Below are 23,277 nucleotides of genomic sequence, written 5' to 3'. Positions count from 1 at the left end.
TTCTAGACAAGTTAAAACTTTGTGGCTGAGATTAAACTATGCAGGGAAGCTCTAGATAATTCCGGAGAGAAAAAGATTGAGTGAGAGATGTCACAAAGACATCTAAAGTTTTTTTTTTTTTTTTTTGAGAATCACAAAGACATCTAAAGCTGAAAAAGAAAGTATAGACTCCTAGAGTTTAACATAGAGATTGCTTAAGTTGAATTCTACTTTGCCCTAAGACTTTAATTTATTATCACATGTGGAGCAAAAGAAAAATGAAAGGATAGGGAAAAAAAATTGCAGTTTCTTCTTTTACGAAAATCTGATCTAGATTATTGTTTTAGTCATCAAAAACCTTCGCTGAAAAATTGACTCCCAATTCCTAAATAATTCTCAGTCCACACGCACAACCTTTAGTTTTTTTTTTTTTGGTCTCGACCACAAAAATTAAAAAATAAAAATAAATAATTTTTTTTGAGTTTTAAGACCATTTGCACAAACTAGGATTTCCTGGGAAAAAAAATGATTAAATCTTTGATTCTAAATTCTAATCATTCTCTTCTTCAAATTTTGCACTTCCCTTGACACATTAACAACAAACCAATCCATTAAGGATGGCCAATCTTTGATTTCCTAACACGAACGTTGTTACTAAAACATTGTGCCCCATAAAAATAAAGCCAAGACCGATAGTCTGTTGAACTACGCCCTTTTGTGCCACAATATTCAACCTGTTTGATGCATCCAGTTGTAGGAGCTGATCAGCGAGTTCATCAGGTTGCACTAAAAGTAAAACTAAGGGTCTGTTTGGATATCACTTATTTACTGAAAACTGAAAATTTATTATTGAAAAGAAAAATAATTTTTAAATGTGTGAATAGTGCTATGGTTCCAAATTTACCTAGAAATTTGCGTTTTGCTGAGTTTGGCTGAGTCATGAACAGTGCCATGAGACCCAACCAAAAACGAAAATGCACACTTGGCAACACGCAAACGCACACTAAGAGTCTGTTTGGATACCACTAATTTGCTGAAAATTAAAAACTTATTACTGAAAATACTATAACAAAATAATTTTTAAATGTATGAATAGAATTAAAAAGCCTAAATTTAAATAGAAATTTGGGTCTCGCTGAGTTTGACTTGATCATAAATAGTGCTATGAGACCCACCAACAACGCAAACACACCCAAAAGCACACTTGCCCCTATGCAAACGCACGCTAAAAAGAAATGATATTCAAATGTATTAAATAGTAGTTATGATAGTCATCAAAAGTCATCGTTCAAAAATTGACGACTAGAGAATTCTCAGTCCATATGCACAATCCTTAGTAAAACCTTTTTTTTGGGGGTCTCAACCACAAAAAATAAAATTAAAAATTAAAAATGTTCCATGTTAAGAAACCTTTTGCACAAACAAGGATGTGCTGAAAAAAAAAATGTTCAAGCCTTTGATTCTAATTGTTCTCTTCTTCAAATTTTGCACTTCCCTTGACACCTTAACAAGAAACCAATCCATCAAAGATGGCCAATCTTTGATTTCCAAACGCAACAATTTTGCCTTTGGCTTCTTCAGCCCTGGCAACTCTAGCTTCAAGTATCTTGGTATTTGGTATGTCAAAGCGACACCAAAAACAGTTGTGTGGGTTGCAAATAGGAACGACCCCATTAATGATTCCTCTGGAGTTCTCTCAATCAACCAATATGGAAACCTTGTCCTCCATGACAGTAATAGCCTTCCACTTTGGTCTACAAATATTTCTGTCCAAGACCAAGGGACAACCTCCTCGGAAGCTCAGCTTCTTGATTCAGGAAACTTGGTATTAGTCCAGGACAATAACAAAAAGGTGTTGTGGCAGAGCTTTGACCATCCTACAGATACTTTGCTTTCAAAGATGAAGCTTGGCTTGAATCTTAAGACTAGGATAAACCCGTTCCTAACATCTTGGAAGTCAAAAGATGGCCCTGGAACTGGAAACTATGGCCATAAGATGAATCTTAATGGCTCTCCACAACTGTTTTTGTACAACGGATCAACCCCATATTTTAGAACTGATTTTTCGCCAGGGAATAATGTATACACAATCTCATCAGGTCAAAAGTCTTTTTTTGTTAACAACCAAGATGAAATATCTTTCTACTACTCTGATGATGACCCTTCCATCGTGACAAGAATAGTGTTGGACAACACTGGATTGGTTCGGGTCTTACGTGGGATGATGGTGTTCATCAGTGGAAGGAACAATATTCAGCACCTAAATACCGGTGTGACAAGTATGGGCAATGTGGTCTGTATAGTAAATGCAATCCTGATAATGTTAATAAGTTTGGGTGCATGTGTCTGTCAGGGTATGAGCCTAAGTCTCCAAGGGATTGGTATCTCAGGGATGGTTCTGAGGGTTGTGTGACGAAGAACTCCGTAAAAATGGAGAAGGGTTTGTTAAATTGGAGCGTTTGAAACTTCCCGATTCATCAATTGATGTAGCTTTGATAGGCACGAGTATGAGTAGCTCAGAGTGCGAGCAGGCATGCTTGACATTTTATGTATACAGATGGGAAGGGAACCGGCTGCTTGGCATGGTATGGTGAATTAATCGACATTTTACAGCTTACAGATGAAGGGTCGGAACTAAATGTTCGTGTGGATGCAACTGAGTTAGGTAGCATTCTTCACTTGCTTGCATTTTCTTTAAATTTTCATTCTCTCTTTTTCAATTTCTGAATCATGTTTTTTTTCTTCGTACTTTCTTTCTTTTCTTTTTCTTTTTCTTTTCTTTTTTTCTCCCTTCAGCTAATTTTACAAGGAAATCCAAAGGTTCTCTTAGCAAGCAGAGGAAGCTGGCTATTGCATTAGTGTCTATTGTTGTGCCAATGTTTCTGGTATCCTTACTAGCCTATATTTGGCTAATGAAGAAGAAGAAAACAAAAGGTAAATAAAGTCACTTGTGCATTGTATTGTTCACATATACATGTGTTCGGCTCAGCTATGACAAAACGTCCATATATCAGGAGTCATTTAGATTAGTCCTCCACATGATGTGAGCTATATTATATAGATGCTCAATTACAAAGTAATATTAAGCTATGTCTCTCAATTATGTTTAGGGACAGTGAAGAGAAAAGTACACAATCAATCATTAAATTTTGCCAGTACAAAAGGCTCTTTCGAGGGGCATGAACTCGAGGACAGTAGTACACATCCAGATTTACGGATTTTTTATCTAAGCTGCATAGTTGCTGCCACTGAAAATTTCTCTCCTACCAACAAACTTGGGAAGGAGGTTTTGGCTCTGTATTTAAGGTACAATTACAATTCATTGACATTGTTATGCATTTTTATCTGTTTCATATTCCATTACTATAACCTACGACCAAAGTTATTGAAGAAACAGAAAGAGCTTTGTTGCTTTAAAATAATATTCATGAGTAAGCTTAAGGTTGAGTCATGATTCAGGGTCTATTATCTAATGGACAACAAATAGCTGTAAAAAGGTTGTCCAAGAGTTCTGGACAAGGCATAGAAGAATTCAAAAATGAAGTTATGTTGTTTGCGCAACTTCAACACAGGAATCTTGTCAAACTGTTAGGTTGTTGCATTTAGGAGGAAGAAAAGATGCTTATTTATGAATACATGCCCAACAAAAGTTTAGACTCTTTTATTTTTGGTATGTCTTCTTTCTAAAAATCTATGGCCTTCATGATGTACCTTTATTATATATGTGCAAAAAAGAATATATTTGAAGCACCTAAAACCACGTATTTCAGCACTATTACATCACATTTTGAGTGTACTTGAACAAATTTTATTGTAGATCATACAAGAAGTTCATTCCTAAATTGGAGTAAGCACTTTGAACTCATTATTGGGATTGCTCGGGGGATTTTGTATCTTCATCAAGACTCAAGATTGAAGATTATCCATAGGGATATTAAAACCAGCAATGTCCTACTAGATGCAGAGACGAATCCCAAGATTTCAGATTTTGGCATGGCTCGTATATTCAAAGAGGGCCAAACTCAAGACAAGACAACTAGAGTTGTCGGAACATAGTAAGTATAAAACATGCATAAGCATAGACACGCTAGAATTGCAGGCATACAAATAAATCAAAACATTATTCAAACTTTAAGATTACTTTTGATATTGGTTACCTGCAGTGGTTATATGTCACCAGAGTATGCAGTATTTGGAAAGTTTTCAACAAAATCAAATGACTTTAGTTTAGGGGTCATCTTATTGGAGATCGTAAGTGGCAAAAAGAATAGTGATTCTTATCAGGAGCACCCTTCCCTAACTTTAATAGGGCATGTAAGTAACATAAAACAACAATCTTTTACCATTTGCATTTACAGTACAACTTTTTGTATAAAATACTACCAACCTCACAGGTCTGGGAACTATGGAGAGAAGATAGAGCTTTGGATATAGTTGATTCATCGATAAATGAGTTGTGTGTTTCTGATGAAGTCTTGAGATGCATTCAAGTTGGGTTGTTATGTGTACAAGAAGAAGTAGTAGATTGACAACCTATGTTAGCAGTTCATCACATGCTGAGTAGTGAAAAAACTCTTCCTTCTCCTAAACAACCTGCTTTCATTTTCAGAAGACCTTCCAAAAAATTGGATTTAGTCACAGGAGCTTCTTGTTCTATAAATGAAATGACAATAACTAAGTTTGAAGCTAGATAAAGGTAATGATTCTTGTTTAAATAATGAGACATCCTTAGTAGATTTTTCTCTTTTTTTTTTTTAACAGCACACTATTGCCTATTACACCCCTCTTATGCCATATGCATATATAATATGTAGTACTAGGATTTTGTATTGAAAAAATGAGGCATTTTTGTTTAGTTCTCATAGGTTCAAGTATGTGGTAACCAACTTGGAGAGTTAGGAGCCATTGAAACATAATTAAGTTGAGCAAAACTAATCAAAAGGGTTATACTTGGGATCCTTGTGGCTGTGATACTTTACGCTAAGTGCTTCCTTGACTCTTTTCTTGTCTTTTACTGTATAGTTTAAACAGGTACTTATGACAGCATGTCTGGACTATCCAAACCAACACAATTGACTATTTCGTCAAAGATTGCCGAGACTGTTATATCAAGTGCAAACGAAAATGAGGCCCAATTGGACCCTTAAGTAGCAAGCTTGGCAAACTTTAGCTAGAGAATTGATTTTTCCTTGTTCACAAACTACTTCTTTATATCTTTGCTTCCCAAATATCTTTTCTTTTATGTTAGAAATTTAAAAGAGTTAAAATCATTGTACCTCCATATTGATCATTCAAATATATGTTGCAGTACAAATATGATTTGGAATTTTGTTACATATAAACTCCAACTTGACCCATCAATCTTAGATCAACCCAAAACAAATGATTTTATCAATTCATTAACCGACTCACTATAAAAAGCGAATCAATATTAACTTCAAGATCACTGTCCTTGAGTATATCTTTCTTTAATTTTGGTCCTAGGTGCCTGTAAAAGCATAAACCATGCTATAGTAACTTGAAAATTCGATTAAATCCTGAAGTTGATAAAAAAAGAGCTAAAAAAGATTACCTTTTCAACTGATGGAACAATAATACAAGGAATGTAACGTCCCAGCTTAAATATATATATATATATATATATATATATATATATATATATATATATATATATAAAATTAAAAAAAAAAGGGGGGCATGGTCAGATTTTTATTTGCATTCACATGTGCCCCCCACCTATCCACCATTTCCCACCACTCATTTTCATGCCATCTCTTTTCTCTCTTTTGGCCAGCCATCTCTTTTCTTCTTTTCATTTTCTTTCCTTTCTCTTCACTTAAACACACACACCCATTTCCCACACTCTCCCACCGGGTTCCACTCCAAACCACCATCTCACCATCATTTTTCTGGCAATATCACTGAAAAATCCTTAGAAACCTCTAAGCAACTTCATCCTTTTTATTTGAGGTAAATATTTCTAATCTTTTTTGTGAGTTTTATATTTGGTTGAGGTTATATTATTATCTAAGCTTTGATAATGATACCCATGTGATTTGTGAGTCTTGGAAATGATATTTATGTGTTTATATGTATGGGTTTTGTCTTGGTGGATTTATTTGATGAGTGGGTTTGTAGTTTTTACCATGGTGTCTATCTAAGTGGTAAAGATTTGAGAGTTTTGGCTTTTTAATGTAAAATAAATAGTGAATATAATTTTTAACATAAAATAAAAGACATATATCATGAATAACCTCATAAATATAAATCAATAGTCAATGTATCACAATGTGAAACAAGAAAAGAAATAGAAACTAAAATGTCTCCCCCTAACATATACATCATCCAAAAAATAAATACATCCAGAACAAAACAGCATGAGCCATAAAATAGATACAAGATGAAGCACCTACATACAATTTAAAGCTCCAAAGCTCCAAAACAAAAAAATCTCCCCCTATCTCCATCCATATGTACTCCCCCTTTTTTAACGAATTGCCAAAGAGCAATCAAGACTCATCATCAAAAGGAGGTGGTGAAGGCGACCACCGAATACTAGCCAACTCCGCACGCAAAGCCTGAAGCTCTATGAGGACATCCACCAATAGCTGACCATGAGTCGCCTAAACGGTCATGACAGTGTCCAAAATATGACAAATGCTAGAATCATTAGAAGTAAAAGGTGGAGGATCAACAGCAGCAATCAGATCAATAAACTCCTCAGTAGTAGGATCACCTAAAGAAGAAGGAGGAGGAGGAGGTGCAACACCTAAAGAAGACTAAACTCTAGGGCGTTTAGAGCACTCTCGCATTTGAGCAGCTCTCTGCTAAAGGAAGGTGGCACCTATGGGAGCTATAATGTGAACGGGCTCAGAGGCTGGAAAATCCTTTAATCCTAGATGTAACAGAATCCGATGTATGAAAACAGGGAAGAACAAACCATGTGACCTAGAACTACTACTATGAGCCTTAACCATGAATCGAATGAAAAGAGTAGGAAAACTCATGGGAGCATCTGTCACAAGAGCATACAAAAATGCACAACGCTCAATAGGAATGGTGTGCAAGTTAGAAATGGGACAAATGGAATGACAAGAAATCTTGAAAAACAAATAATTGAGCTCAGTAAGCTCATGAGAGGTAATGCGAGGATCAATGCCCCACTGAATGGTAGTACCAGTGATGATGGACATAATGTCGTCCAGAGGAGGAGACTCAGTATAGGGATAAATTGGATGTTGTACCAAAGGTACACCAAGAGTAGAGGCCACTACTTAAGGAGTAATGGTAAACTCTTTTCCTTTTATCCAACTCTTCACAAAATGAATGTTGGATGAAGTGGAGTGAACAGAGAGGTTCGAATAGAACTCTCTGATCAAATAGCTGGAGGAGGAGGACCTATATCTAAGAGAGGCAACCAACCCCTACAATCAAAACTCCTACGAATCTCAAGGTCCAACTCATCTAAAATCACTTTCCTCTCGACCCACACATTCCTATATATGTTCAACTTCTCCAAGGTTTCTTGGTTTTTCTTAGTTAGAAACCTATGACTCTCAAAGGATGGAGAAGAAGAAGAGGAGGTGGTCCTATGAGCTCTAGTCTTCCTAACTATGATGCTAAGGATTGAAATAGGATAGATAAAATACAAAATAAAAAAAGGGGGCAGATTGCATCAGACAGGGTTAGAGCACCAAAAAAAAAATCTATATGATGCATGAACAGAATAACCACATGATGCATGCTCAAATGCATTGAGAATAGTTCAATTTTACGTTGAAGACACATAATTTGGCTTAAACATAGAGTTTATGTCAAAAACCCCAAATTTTGAAAACCCACTTTCAAACATCCCAACAAATTGTTAAATTTATCATTACACAAGTTAGATAACAGTATATAATGATAATATGAATCAATAACACAAGCCAATTTCATCAAAAAATGCTTAATTGAACAAAATCCCCAATTCAAGTAGTTTCAAGCCCTAGAAATTTCAATTTGTCCCAATTCATCAAATTGATCAAATTAAACCATGAAGAACATGTTTAAATCATCCAATAATAGAAACCCATTGATCAATTTTGAAAGAAATCATTGAAAACATAAAAAATCCCAAATATCTATAAGTTCGAAATTCCCACCTAAAATGCATGAAAAATGCATGAAATGTGTGAATAAAATGAAAAAGGAGGGGTAGAATAGTCTTACCTGTGCTAGAAGACAAAAACCTTGAAGAAAATTTGAGGGAAAACGACAAAAAATTCGTCTTTGAATCTGGACCGATCGAAGAGAGAGAGAAAAGCTTTTGAAAGTTTTGAAAAAGTGAAGAACATGTGAAAAGCTAATGTTTTTAAAAAACCTTCTGAACGATTTTCGATCGATCGAAAAATACATTCAATCGATCCAGCATTGATCGAGCCAGGTAGATTCAAACTTAATTTTTAATCGCAATTTCGATCGATCGAGCAACAAGTTCGATCAATCGAAAATCTTGAATAACAATTTTTCAAAAAACTAGGCATTTTAATGCAAAAACTCCTCAAAGCACAGTATTTTATGAATGAAATGCATCAGTATGAGATGAAAAGTTTTTTCAAAACCCTTGAATTTAACCCTCATTATCCAAAAATAAGATTTCCAATCAATTTGTCCTCAAAAACACCAACTTTAAACACATTTTGCAACAAAATCAAGGTTTGTCAATCTTAGATGGCCACAACAAGATCACACACAATAATATGTACCAAATTTAACAAAGAGTAACTTGTGTAGTGCGTGCAACTAGCAAAAGCTTGAGATACATGTGAGGTGATATATGGATAGAAATCAATCACAATTTCTACAAAATTCATCACATAAATTAGAAAGAGACTATCACTCAAAGAGTTACATCATATAACTCCCACATCTCCTAGAAAACAAGCTTGAAATCATGTAAGTTTCTTGAATCTACCTCATAATGTACACACCAATTTTATTTGATTTGAAACTTATTAAAATAGCCAAGATAATGTACACACCAATTTTATTTGATTGTGAAGTTATTATTGCCCAATAATGTACACACCAATTTTATTATTTAAACCGAGGCTACACCTTATGTTCTTTTTGTGCATGTGCTACACTTTCTGGAGGACAAAATCTTATGATATGCACTAAGGTATTCATGATTGGCTAGTTAACAGTGGTGAGATGGTTATTTATGTCTTTCTCATTGAGTTCAAGTCTAACAATTAAAAGCATGTGACTTCAAGATTAAGATCAAATGATCAAAAACTATAAACATCTCCCACACAACATGCACTACAAACCTCAAACTAGTAAAGTGCAATAAAATAAGCTCATCCAAGCTAAACAAAGTACATAAACATGTTATGCAAAGATGGTTGGCCAACCTTGATTTCAAAATCCAAGAAAAATAGTGTAAAACACATTTGTTTTTCCCTTTTTTATTTTTATATTAAAAAAAAAAAAACCTAGCATGAAATGCATGAATGTTATGCAATGCAAATCTAAAAACAAAACAAACCAAAACAACAAAGAAAATTGTCACAAAGAGTAAAGAGATGAAACACAAGGATCATGTCAGAAAGACTCAATTAGATTGAGCGTTTTGCATCCAAAGCTTTTTAGATGCAACTCTAACATTGGAGTTATTATTCTGATTAAAATGATGAGCAACTCTAGGATTGGAATAAAGGTTTAAAGTCTTTACCAATTCACCAATAAGTACCATAAGATCTTGTGCTTGAGGCACAGGTACGTTTGGTTTATTTGCTCGCTTAGCAGCTTGCAGCTTAAAACAGTTTGGACGGATGTGCCCAGACTTTCCACAAAAATGACAAACACATGCAGGTCTATCATGAAACTTCTCCTTAGGAGGGTTAGGTGTCTTAGGCTTAGATTCTTTAAGATCAACCATAATCTTCATAAGAGGAGCAACTCTCACTGGTTTGACAATCTTACTCACGGGAGGCTCAAAAGAAGGAAGAAAGTTTGTTGAATGTGTTTTAGGCACAGAGATGCTTTCTACAAAACCTAAACTAGTTTTGTCTAAGGGAGACTTCTGAACACTCAGCTTGTGATCAAGTTTGGAACTAGCAGACCTATTTGTTTGTTCTTTAGCAACAAATAATTCAAGTTCCAACTTCTTAACTTTATCAAGCAATAGCATATTCTCAGTCTTCACATTATTTAACAATTCATTAGCATCAAACAGTTTCAACAACAAATTTTTCTTATCAAGTTCAAGACATGCAATTTTCTTTAAGCCTAAATCAACATTCATAACATCCTTTGCAGTAACCTTACAAAGCTTATTATAGGCTTCTTGCAAATCTGTATCCTCAGAGAGTTTCCCATCAGAAGGGTTCTCTTCAATAGCAACACTTTCATCAACTACAGCAGTAGCTGTGAAAGCAATGAAGTTTCTATCCTCATCACTACCAGGCTCATTATAAGAAACTTCATCATCACTAAGGATTACAGCCATAGCCTTACCCTTAGACCTTAAGAATGTAGGACATTCTGATTTCACATGACCATACCCTTAACACCTAAAACATTGTTGACCCATAAAATTACTAGAGGTTTGACCTACTTTCTCTTTAGGTTTTTCAGTGTTATTCACCTTAGTGGGATCATTCCTCCTAAAATTTCTAGGTTCAACATTGTTTTTACCTCTTGCCCTTCTGTTATTGTTCCTAAGAAAATTTCTAAAGTTCTTGGCAAGATATGCAATCTCTGTAGTAGAAAGTTCATCATCAAATCCATTCCCATCAGCATCATTAACTGACTTACGAGCCATTGATTTGGATTTGTTTTTCTTGGGTAGCTCTAACTCATAGTACTGGAAAGATCTTACAAGTTCATCAACAGGGATGGAGTCCACATCCTTGCTTTCAGTAATGGCAATCACTTTGGGTCTAAAGTCCTCAGTCAAGGATCTAAGTATCTTCCTAACAATCTTAGGTTGATCATAGATTTCACCCAAGTTATAAACAGAGTTAACAATATCATTCAGTTTAGCATAAAATTCATCAAAAGATTCATCATCAAACATTCTAATACTTTCAAATCTAGATGTTAACTGCTATAATTTGTTAATCTTAACTGTCTTTATGCCTCCATGCACAGTTTGGAGAATATTCTATGCAGTATGAGCAACCTCAACATTTGAGATTCTCTTGAATTCCTCCATAGAAACAGCATTAAAAATAACATTTATGGCTTTGCTATTAAAAGCGGCTGCTTCTTTATGAGAAGTTTACCACTCACTAACTGAAGTAGTGGGCTTCTCCCATTCGTACTCAATGGAATTCAAGACTCTCTCATTAATAGATTTCAGGAATGCTTTCATCCTTACTTTCTAGTAGGCATAGTTGTTTCCATCAAAATGAGGTGGGATCACAAGAAAGTGACCATGTTCCATGACAACAGGGTCAAGGATCAACTCTTAGATCAAATGATCTAAACACTAGAGCTAACATGCTCTGATAGCACTTGTACAATTTTTAGGCCCCTTAAAACACAAGTTATTTAACCTAGTTATTTAGCCAAGTGATTAACTTAGGTAAATTATTCAAATCTAGGTTAACACAAATAAATCATATCATGTAAAATAGTGCGGAAAAGTAAATAACACACGATATGATAATCCAGGAAAATCATACCGGTAAAAAACCTGGGGAGGATTTAACCTAGTTATCCTCAAGGTAAAACAAGATCCACTATGAAAGAATTGAAGTTTACACAATAGTGACTTAGACCACTAACATCTTATTGCTACCTCAAGTAGTAAACTTACTACCACAACCACGTGACAGCTCCGAGTCCACAGACTACTTCTTTCTTAGATCCACAGTACCCACAAGTACATCACTTGTATTTCTTGAAATTCTTTATGCAGCAACTGAATTGATCACCAAGCTCTCGACATAAATCTCGATATTGATAACCCTAAGTATGTATGAAGGCAAACACCTCTAGATCTCACAAAAGATTCACACACACAGCATAAACAACAACTCTAAAACATGGCTAGGGTTTTTCTATTTATATGAAACACAAAACATAAAACCCTACACGTCAAACAGACCTAGGCTGAGTTGAAAAAATTCTGCAGAAAAACAATCTGCACAAGCTTCGATCAATCAAGTCTAATTTTCGATTGATTGAGCCTTGTAGAAAGTGAACAGTAATTTTCTGCAATTACTCGATTCCAACTTTACATTAAACATACTTTCAGCAGCCTAAATCTAAACTCTAAGTTTTTATCATGGTTTGCCAACATTACACATTGAAGTTCTAATACATTTAGATCCTAAATCGTTAGAACCTAACAAATGTTGGAGATAATACCTTCGATGATTCATGAGTATTATGGGAGTCTATACCTTGTAACTTAATTGTTGAGAAGATTGAATGGCTATGAATGTCAAATGGTCCCATAAGCACTTTCACCCACCCCCGAATAAGTGAATCCTTTTTGCCCAAATGAGAGATCCATTCTCAAGTGAATCGTAGTATTCAAATTGATTCGTAGTGGAATACATTATTGTTGAGGTTAAGTGCTAGGCTTGCCTAATTAAATGCTTATTTGGCAATTCCTAATTCGTAGTTAGATACAATTTCAAGCTTTATGCTTATTGTGATAGGTTTGCTTGATATTGTTTAGGTTTTAGTTAATCTCCTTTGGAGCTTGGAGAATTAGGCTCTTTGCGGGTTGCAATGTAAGTAGCTTTTTAATGAGATTTTTGAAAAATAACCATGTTTCATAAACTTTTTTTCGGGTTAAACACACTTTGGAAATTTATATATGGATATATGTTTTTTTAAAGTCTTGTGTTGTAACCCTATCATATATTATTATGTATGAAAAGTGCATCATATTTGATATTGCGTTTGGAAAAATGCATGAATTGTTGACATGGAAAATATGAGCATCTTTTATTTAATCTTTGATAAGGAAATGATGGATTTTATGGTATATTAGAAAATTTAAAGATACTTATCTTTTCTTGTTATGTGGAAAATTGATAGAAAATCTCTTGACAAGAATAAGTTGAAAACCTTACAAACTTTGTGGAAGTTAGATTATTTAAGGTTTTTTTTTTTTTTGAAATTATCTAGATATAAACTATGTATTTGAAAGCAATGTAACATGTGAGCTTTATGTGGTTTTAACACCATGCCATGTGTGATTTCCCGGTGATCACATGATTTGGTTTTCGTAATCTTGTGACAACGAAATTAGATCCATGTTAGTGCCCTTTCACTCTGGATTACGCATTCTTCCATGTTGCCCATGGGGGAGAGAGGTTCCTTTATTGTGTGTGGGTGAGGCTGCTGCCCATGGGGCCAAAAGACCACATGCAAAAGAGGTCCTATTTGACATGTTCTCCCTGCTGCCTATGGGGGGAGAGAAAAACCTTAAGGTCTCGTTTGAGAGGAGGGAATGGAATGGAAGGAATAAAAAGAATAATTTTAGAATATTCTTCCCTTCCCTTGTTTGGGAGTTTTAATGGAGGGAATAAAAAGCCTATTCCCTTGTTTGGGATTTTACGTGCGAGGGAATAGAATGGGTGGGAGGGAATACTCATTCCTCTCTATTCCCTTAAAACCTCAAATTTTCATTCCCCCCGAAATTGGGAGGAATGAGAGGGAATGAAATTAGATTTAATGATTTTTTTACTAAAACTCCCAAAATACCCTATATATTCAACCTTTTATTTTAAAATAGGGATCTAATAGTAATATTGTCATAAAATGATTCCATTTCATTCCCTCTATGTTGGTCCAAAACAAAATTACTTACATTCCATTCATTTTCATTCTTTTCCATTCCTTTATTTTAAAACATCCAATCAAGGTTACTTAATTCAATTCCATTCCATTCTTTTCCATTACTTAAATACATTTCATTCCATTCCATTCCCTTATGATCATTCCATTCCATTCTCTTATGAACTCCCAAACGAAGCCTAAGGGTATGGGTGAGGCCGCTGCCCATGGGGCCAAGAGACTACATACTAGAGAGGATAATATCATGTCAGTTGTGAATAGATGGATCCCTTGACCTGTCTATGTGGTAGTGTGGTATATTTGTGATAAATTACCATATATTAGATTTTATGGCTTTGGAAATTATATTGTTAGTGCTCACAGATTATAGTATATAGTTTCATGGTATTATTATGAGAAACTTTGTGTTCATTATTTATCATTCTTATCATATTATTATTGAAAATGATCTTGCAGTATTCAGTTAGAAATTTCCCAAATTAAACCATGCTTTGTAACTGTTCATCATCATAAAACTTGCATTTCCCCCACCCCCATGAATTATGCTACTTACTGGGCTTTAGCTCATCTCACCCTCTAACCGTTTTTCAGATTAATTAGCTATACCTTAGGTATGGAGCTTACTTCATTGGTGATAATTGGAGTGCTATATTAATTTTGGAGCCTTTGCTGTAAATGGTTGATGACTCGATCTTGCTATGTGCAACGAGACCTTAATTAATTGTATTGGAGGTTGGCCACTTGAGGTTTGTTAGCCTTTAGTGTGGTAGGCCTAGACCCGATGTTAAAGTCCTTATTTTTTTATAAGATTGTGACTTTGTGTAATCCAATTGGAGTCTTGTAATATATTCATGTATTATGTGGAGACATGATTTTTAGTTATTGTTCATAAATGTGTTATAGAGCTCTGACTTGTAATGCGGTGATATTAGTATGGTCATATATTTTAATCCTGTAGAAAAGAAAGAAAAATAAAGATCTCCTATAGTTCGATTTGCCAAAAAGGAAAAATTTACAAGTACCTTTGCAATGTATTTCTCATGCTTTGGACCCTTTTGGGTTTGGGACATGATAGGGAATGCTACTGGTCACCTCGAATTATTAGTGTTTCCTTCACCCAAATAACACCATATTCACAACATGGAAAACAAAGTTACAACGCTTCCCCAGTTTCATGGACTCGGGCATGGTGTTACATAGGAACTAACATTATATTTTCCTTTGTATATATCAATTTACCTACATAATGTGAGTTGCCTGTGACCAACGGTGGAGTCAGAATTTTTTTTACGGGGGCTAAACTAGATAGAACAAAATTTTAAGTTAATATATATATATATATACACACACACACACACACACACAAACAAGTATATAAATATAACAAATAACCCTATTCAAAAAATTAATAATAATATCAAATAAAATAACTTAATTTAATTACTTGAATTAAGTAACCATAAACTATCATCAATGCAAGTATATGAAGCAAACATGTGGAGTAGAAGTGCCTATTATGTGGCTCATGAAGTTTTACATAGATCAATGTAAATATATGATATAAAACAGCCCTTAAAAATATAATATAATATATAAAAGTATTAAAAGTGCATTGGAAATTGGAAACCACTTACATATACCAAGGTTTCTCAAAAAATAAAAAATAAAAATAAAAACTTACATATACTCTATGTTGATGCCCATTTTTGACAAGAGGCCCAATAGCAAAAGAAGCCCAACAATAAAGGAAATGGAAGGAAGACAAGGGGAAAAATGGCAAAAAAATTAGGTAACAAGCCCAGTGGACTGACATGGCAAGAATGATGGCTAGCAAGCCCATAAAAGTAACAAGAGGTAAAATAAAGAGGTAAATGGGCCGAAGAAGCTAAAGGAATGAAGTGGTAAGCACATGGGGACAATGAGAGGTAAAGAAGAAGTAAATGAGCTGAGAAGGCCAAGGAATAAAGTGGTAAACTCAATGGGCTAACATAGTTGGAATAATGGCCAACAAACCCATAAGAGTGATAAGAGGTAAAGATGTATTAAATGAGCCGAGGAAGCCCAAAGGAGAGAATTAATGAGTCAATGGCCTAACACGGCAGGAACACTAACTAGTAAGCCCATAGAGGTAATAATAAGTAAAAGCAAGGCAAGCCAGTTAGGGAGGTCTAAATAAAGAAGTAGCAAACACAATGAAGCAGCATGGCAAGATTAATGGCTAAAAGGCCCACGACCATGAAAAAGAGAGATACAAACGTGGACCTAGTAGGATATGAAGACAAAGGCCTTCGCCTAGACAATACCCAACCCAAGAAGGGATAAAAGGAAGAAAACATAGGCTCAAAAGCCCACACATCCTTCACACCACAATGGATAAGCATAAACCAGTACACGGCAGAATGAGACAACGCAAGAGTAGCAGAAATGGTGTGAAGGGCAGAAGGAGACAAACACAGACGAAGTGGAACTCGCACAAAGGACCAGGGCACCACCTACTTGTACCCAGCCAATACATAGGAGGTGGGCCATGGGTCAAGATATTCAGAGGGTGTGGTTTAGCGATGGGGAGAAAGGGGGGTCTATTCTAGGGTTCCTACCTAAGCTTCTTTAGGGGAATGTCTTGTTGGGATAGCATTTCACCCAAAAGAAGTAAGTGTGAGCTGGGACCACTTGATTCATGCCATAGAAGTAGGTAGTGAGGTAACTTAATCCTTATCCATTGAGGTAAAAACATAAACAGGGAAAGGTAAGAAACAAGACTAGTAATTTTGTTTAGAAATAGAGAGTGGTGCAACCAACACACTCTAGGCAGAGGTAGTGGCTGGATAACCAGCTTAGTGGGTAGTCTTAGAGAGATGCCCACTGTAGACACCGTATTTTGTACTCCTTATAACTCGGGCCCCCATTCCCTAATGATGCTCAAACTCTAAAGCCAAAGGCTAGTTTAGAGCCTAATCAGATATCAAATTAACTTGAGCAGTGTTAAAATAGAAAATATAACTTTTTAAATGAGCAAAAATCTATTTTGAAAATAAATTGACCAAAGAGGCCCTCGACCCCCGTATGTGGGTAGTGGCCTGTGAATGTAGGCCAAAGCATGCATACATAGTCACACTCCTACGTACGCAGCTAAGGTTTCAGAAGCATGGAAAAGGCAAGTTTTCTGCAATAATGGCTGAGGTTTAGAATGAATCCCACATTGTCTAGGAACCATTCCAAATCCCAATTTTTCCACTATAAAAAACCTTACATGGTACATTTTTAAAACACACAGAAATCCTACTGGAAAAACCTAAGATTCACTAGAAAACAGTTCATCAAAAGGGAGTTTTTCATAAAATACTCTCAAGTCAAATTTATTTGATTGGGACCTCTTTTGGCCCTAATCCTTTTAGTTTAAGATTACTAATTGCTTGTTTAATGACTTGTGATAGATTTGGCTAAAGGGAACGGTTAAAATCAAAGCTTGGGAACTCCTTTTTGAGGTATCAAGCTTCAACCCTTTCTTTTCTTTTTTGGCTTTTTATTCTGTGTTTTAATCTTGTTTCTTTGCTTGGTTTATGTTTTTACATGTTTGTTTAGCTTATTTCTATGCTTATTTGTTGTTCTGAGCATGCTCGTTTGTTAGAATTAGGATTTTTTTTGTTTATGCTCTGTTTTCTGCTTCACGTTTCTAGGTTAGGGCATTAAACAAGTCCCACGCATGCATGTCATAAGCATGCATATGTAGGTTAAATCCTACGTCCTATGTACGCAAGCCTTTGGCTGCGTACATAGGTGCTTGCCCAGAAACCCTAATTCAGATTTCTTATGTTGTTTGGTTTGCTTGTTTCACATGTTTTACTTCTCTTTAAACCCTTTTCTTATGTTTATACCTATCAGAGTCTCTATCTTATATGCTTGTTTGTCTTTAACATGCTTAGATTAGGGTTTTATGTTGGTGTCTTGTATAAATACCATGTCATTCATTCACATGTGCTGTGTTGCTGAAAGGTAAGTGAGGTACGTCATGCATTCACATGAACATGCATGTTGTTTGTTTAATCCTCCCTTGATATATATGTATGAAGTTCATGCCTTGCTGTTAATCTATGATATGATTTGCTTGTTGCCATATTGATGTTTATGCTTGCTACCATGTTTGGGTTGCTGCCCTGCCTGGAGAAGTATGATAGGTTTTTCACATGCTTGATGAATGCTAGGGTTTGCATATGTGTGTGATTTGGCTTCTTTTTGCTTTATGGATAGATGAGTATTTTGTTTTGGGATGAAAGATGCCATGGTGTATGCCAGATGCATTTTAGCGTGTGTGTGAGTTAGAAAACAAGTAGTGAACATGTTTTTAACAAGGTTAAGGTATAAGACACGATGATGGGAGGCCAACCTTAGGATTGGGCGATCTTAGGTACCTAATACCTTCCCAAGAGCGCACCTAAACTCTGAACCTATACTCTAGTAGTAAGATCAAAGGTCCTTCCTTGAAAGGACGCTATATATATGGTTCCTAAACTATTGCAAAAAACTAGGTGGCGACTCCGAGACCCCTTGTTTCCACACCCACAAGAAACCAAAAATGGTTGAAGGACAAAAAGGGTAAATTCTATAATGGCAGACGATATAAAAAGGGGTAGCCATGAATAGTAAAAGAGAAGAGGAAGCAAGAGGTAGGAAAGAATAGGGAGGAGAAAACACGAAGAGAAAAAAGAAAGGATAAAATAAAATAAAAACCAAGTAAAACGAAAGAGAAAGTAGTGTGGTAGAAATAGAAGCATGCATTAATAGACCTCCTTTTCTCTCCCTCTTGACATGCCCACTCTCTGAAGGTTGTGAATCGAAGCTTAAACCACTTAGGCCCTTTCTCCCGACTGAGTAAATTTTATGGCAAAAGCCTTTGTTGAGGTTACCCGCTTTGGAGATTAGTTCCCTTCTTGAGTTCATTTCTATTGAACAGCTTAGCCCATAATCCAGCCAACGAGTTATTTTCATCATGCTTACTGGGGCAATTTTCCTACTGCTTGAATAGAAGTTACTAAGTTATCTACTTTTTTCTAATGTAGTGTTATTTCTGCTTGTTGAATTATTCTGCTGTAACCTTGTTAACTTTATTAACGGTGTTAGCTTTATTTAGCACGTTTTATTATTATAGCTATCCTGCTGTAGTGTATTCCTGCCGTAATACTTGTAACAATCACTCTTGCTATGACCACACCTTGTGTCTAGCCCACAACACTCACGTCAGAACGAGTCTACACCACGTAAGCTTGACTTGTGCACAAGCTGGCCTGAAGCATAATCCTAGCAAGGCCATTCCCAAATCTCCTACCTTAGACTAACGGGCCATAGTGCAGCAGAAGGGGTTAAGGTCCAACAATACAAAAGGGTCCCCACACCCTACAACATTTACTCGATTGTGAACCACAAAATAGAGAGCAAGCTATAAGCCAAAAAATAGTTACTGACTTTTAGTCAATTGTCAAAACTCAAAACTCTCAAACTGTTTACTCTGGCTCTTTAGCTACAAACTCATCTCAAACACAAACACAAAGAAAAAGAGAAAGAAAAGAAAGCGAAAGTGAGAGTTATACCATTGCAAGCTATGGCTTACTAAACCATAGAGATGCTATTTTCTTTATTTTTGTATTTATAAGAGTACTCTAGAGTCCAAATTTATAAAGGATTTTTTTTTTCAAATAATATTATTGATTTGGGTTTTGTGAAAGTTGTTTTGTTGTTTGTATTTATTTGGAGGGGTTATAAGCAATGGGCAAGATTATTTTTTGGGTTTCTAGTATCATATTGTTTTTGGGTTTTTCTGAATTAAAATTCTAGGCCCAAATGAATTTCAAGAGAATAAAATTTTCCTCAAAATCCAAGGGGGCATGGTAAGTATATATGCAAGTAATTTTATGATAATAATAATAATAATAATAATAATAGCATTTTCAATAAGAATCCCAAAGAGCTAGGGTTGGTCCCCCCTTAGCTCCTCCATTATCTGTGATTAAGTCTATGTGAGACCTTATAGTCAAAGTTTTTTTTTTTTTTTTTCAGTGTCATTAAATCCTCGATTAGGAGGTGGGAATGGAAACGAATGAAATTAGATTTAGGCTTCATTTGAGAGTTCATAAGGGAATGGAATGGAATAATCATAAAGGAATGTAAAATAATGGAATGTATTTAAGCAAGGAAATGAATGGAAAAAAAAATGAAAAGAATGAAATTAAGTAACCTTGTTTGGATGTTTTAAATAAAGAAATGTAAAAGAATGCAAAATAATGGAATGTAAGTAATTTCGTTTGGGAGTAATATAGTTGGAAATGAATGAAATTATTTTATGACAATATTACTATTAGACCTCTATTTTAAAATAAAAGGTTGAATATATAGGGGTATTTTGAGAGTTTTAATAAAAAATTCATTAAATCTAATTTCATTCCCTCCAATTCCTCCCAATTTCAAGGGAAATGAAAATTTAAGGTTTTAAGAGAATAAAGAGGAATGAGTGTTCCCTTCTACCCATTCCATTCCCTCCCACTTAAACTCTCAAATAAAGGAATGAACTTTCCATTCCCTCCATTAAAAATCCCAAGAAAATGGAAGAATATTCTAAAATTATTCTCTTCATTTATTTCCATTCCATTTCCTTCCCTCCGCCCAAACAAGGGCTTAATGAATTTTTTACTAAAACTCTCAAAATACCCATATATATTTAACCTTTTATTTTAAAATAAGAGTCTAATAGTAATATTGTCATAAAATAATTCCATTATTTTCCCTCTATGTTACTCCTAAATAAAATTACTTACATTCCATTCATTTTCATTCATTTTCATTCCTTTATTTTAAAATATCCAAACAAGGTTACTTAATTTCATCTCATTCGTATAAATTTTATTAAGTGTTTGTGTATCTTTCAATACATGATACGGTGTAAATTTTATCTCCTCAAGTGGGAGTTTTCTCTCTCGTTTCTAAGCGAGTATATCCCTCCCTTAGGTACAACCTTAAGGGTCTAATTTTTTCAATTTCTTTTGGCGGAGATTGTCCATTTTGTTATTATGGTGGAGGATGTGATTAATAGTTTGGGGAACATGAAACTTACCGCGGAGGAGGAAGAAACTATTAAGATACCTGAGGAGGCCAAGTTGCCTGAGATCGAGAGTTGTAATCTGAGTTTAATTGGCAAATTTTTGACTTGCAAGGCTTTTAATAAAAGGGTTGCATTGTCTATGATGAGAAGAGTATGGGGGTTGCAGCTCGGTTTGCAAACTATAAAGGTGGGAACAAATCTATTTCAGTTCAAGTTTCAGAATGATTTTGATTTGAACCGTGTATTGAAAGGGGGACCGTGGTGCTTTGATAATCAATTACTAATGCTCAAGAGATGGCATAAGGGGATGACTGCAAGTAATGTGAAATAAGAGTGTGCTTCTCTGTGGTTTCAGATTTGGGGAGCTTCGTTTGATATGCTTTCTTCTAGAGTAGCGACTAAAGTCGGGATTAGGCTGGGCATTATGGAAGATGTTGAAAGGCGTCGAAGACAAGACATGCAGAATTTTTTCATGAGGGTCTGGGTTGCATTGCCTATCTCAAAGCCTCTAAGGCGTGGAGGTTTTGTTGTAGACTCTGATGGTGTTCACACATGGGTGACATTTAAGCATGAGAGGTTACCTATATTTTGTCATTATTATGGCCTGCTTGGACATGATTTACGCCATTGTGCTAGTCACTATGCTATGGAGAAAAATGGAGGGGAAATAGAGTACCAATATGGAGACTGGTTGAAGGTTGCAGGTGGATGACAAAGATCACCACCACAGAAGGAAGCGGCAGAGGAGAAGGCTGATGCATGGATGCCCGAAAATCTGGGAGAGGATTTCTCTCAACGTGATGATCAAGCTAAGAATCAAAGGATAGAACCAAGCAGTCAGATGATGTGTCCCAAGAAAAAAGGAGTTGAATATATTGATGACAATACGATATCTATAGAGGCTGAGGATAAATGGAAATCTACTCCTACTATTGTAGTTACAGAAGTAGGCAATTTAAAGTCAAATTCTAAGATAGAACTGAGTAATCAGATGATGTGTCACAAGGAAAAAGGATTAGAAGATACTGCTGTAGTTACGGAAGTGGGCAGCTTAGAATCAAATTCTGAGATGACACAAGCAAAACACATAGATGGACTGAGTGGTCAACCTGGACCTAAACAAAAATCTACTTGGACTAGAATTATGCAGATGGACTATGACCTAGGAAGTTTCACTAAAGCATTGGAGGGTCCAATACTAGGGAAAAGAGTTAGTGAGCTGAATTCTAACTTATCCCTTTCACGTGCAGAGGTGGAAGACCAGAAAGTGAAGCATGAGAAATTATCTTCAAATTCTGCAGATGTATCAGCGAGGGTGGATGGTCACCCTTGCCGGGAGTAATAAATCTCTTAAGCTGGAACTGCCAAAGGTTTGGGAACCCTTGGACAGGTTGAAACCTTCGTAAAATTATAAGGGAACAAGCTCCCACTGTGTGTTCTCTGATGGAAACAAGATTGGACAAAGAAGGGTTTAATAGGTTGTATGGTGAGTTGCCTTACCAGAATGAAATCATTGTCAAAAACCTGATATGGTTAGCGGGTTGGCTTTAATTCGGAAGGAAGGGGTAGTGATAGATTTGATTAATTTCACAGCTAATCATATCCTAGTGAAAGTGACGGAAGAAGATGGGTTTGAATGGTGGTTGACATGTTTCTATGGTTAGCCAGAAGCGAATATGCGGTATAAGTCTTGGGAATTATTAGAGCACCTTAAAACTTTTATGGGTGGACCTTGGATGTGCATCAGTGACTTCAATGCAATAATTCAGTCTATAGAAAAGCTTAGTGAATTCCACCTCAAACGAGCCAAATTGATTCTTTTCGGGCTGCCTTGGAGCATTGCCAGTTGGAGGATTTAGGGTTTAAAGGCTATCCATATACTTGGAACAAAAATAGATCAGGGGATGCAAACATAAAACTCAAGCTAGACAGAGTTGTTGTAACGAAGGATTGGCGTGACAAGTTCCAGTTAAGTTCTGTAACTTATCTTCCCCCTCTTGAGTCTGATCATCTGCCTATTGTTCTTCAAACAGAGCACCTGAAGCCGAGGAAGGGTAGAAAAGGATTCAAGTTTGAGGAAAATTGGTTGCTTTGGGAGGAATGTGAAGAGGTAGAGTCGAATGCATGGGTTACTAGTGAGATTAAAGGTCACGGGTTGGAGATGATTCAATATAAAATAAAGACATGTAGTGAGGTGTTAAGGGCTTGGGGTTCAACTAAAACATATCTGAATACAGATGAGATAAAACAACTTCAGAAAAGATTGGAAGTGTTGAATATGGAGGAGACTACTGAAGTGTCGAGAGCTAAATATTTGGGAGTAAGCAAGACATTGGATGATTTACTACTAAAACAGGAGATTTATTGGGCATAGAGATCCAGAGTGGCTTGGCTAAAACATG

General features: G+C 35.7%; 1 pseudogene; it reads left to right on the top strand.

The window, feature by feature from the left end:
- Positions 1-1,423: 1,423 nt before the first annotated feature.
- Positions 1,424-4,673, top strand: LOC142634549 (G-type lectin S-receptor-like serine/threonine-protein kinase RKS1; annotated as a pseudogene).
- Positions 4,674-23,277: the final 18,604 nt, after the last annotated feature.

The sequence above is a fragment of the Castanea sativa genome, chromosome 5 (genome assembly GCF_040712315.1).
Source record: "Castanea sativa cultivar Marrone di Chiusa Pesio chromosome 5, ASM4071231v1".
NCBI lineage: Eukaryota > Viridiplantae > Streptophyta > Magnoliopsida > Fagales > Fagaceae > Castanea > Castanea sativa.
The sequence above is the reverse complement of the archived record's forward strand: the minus strand, read 5'-3'. Positions and strand labels throughout refer to the sequence as shown.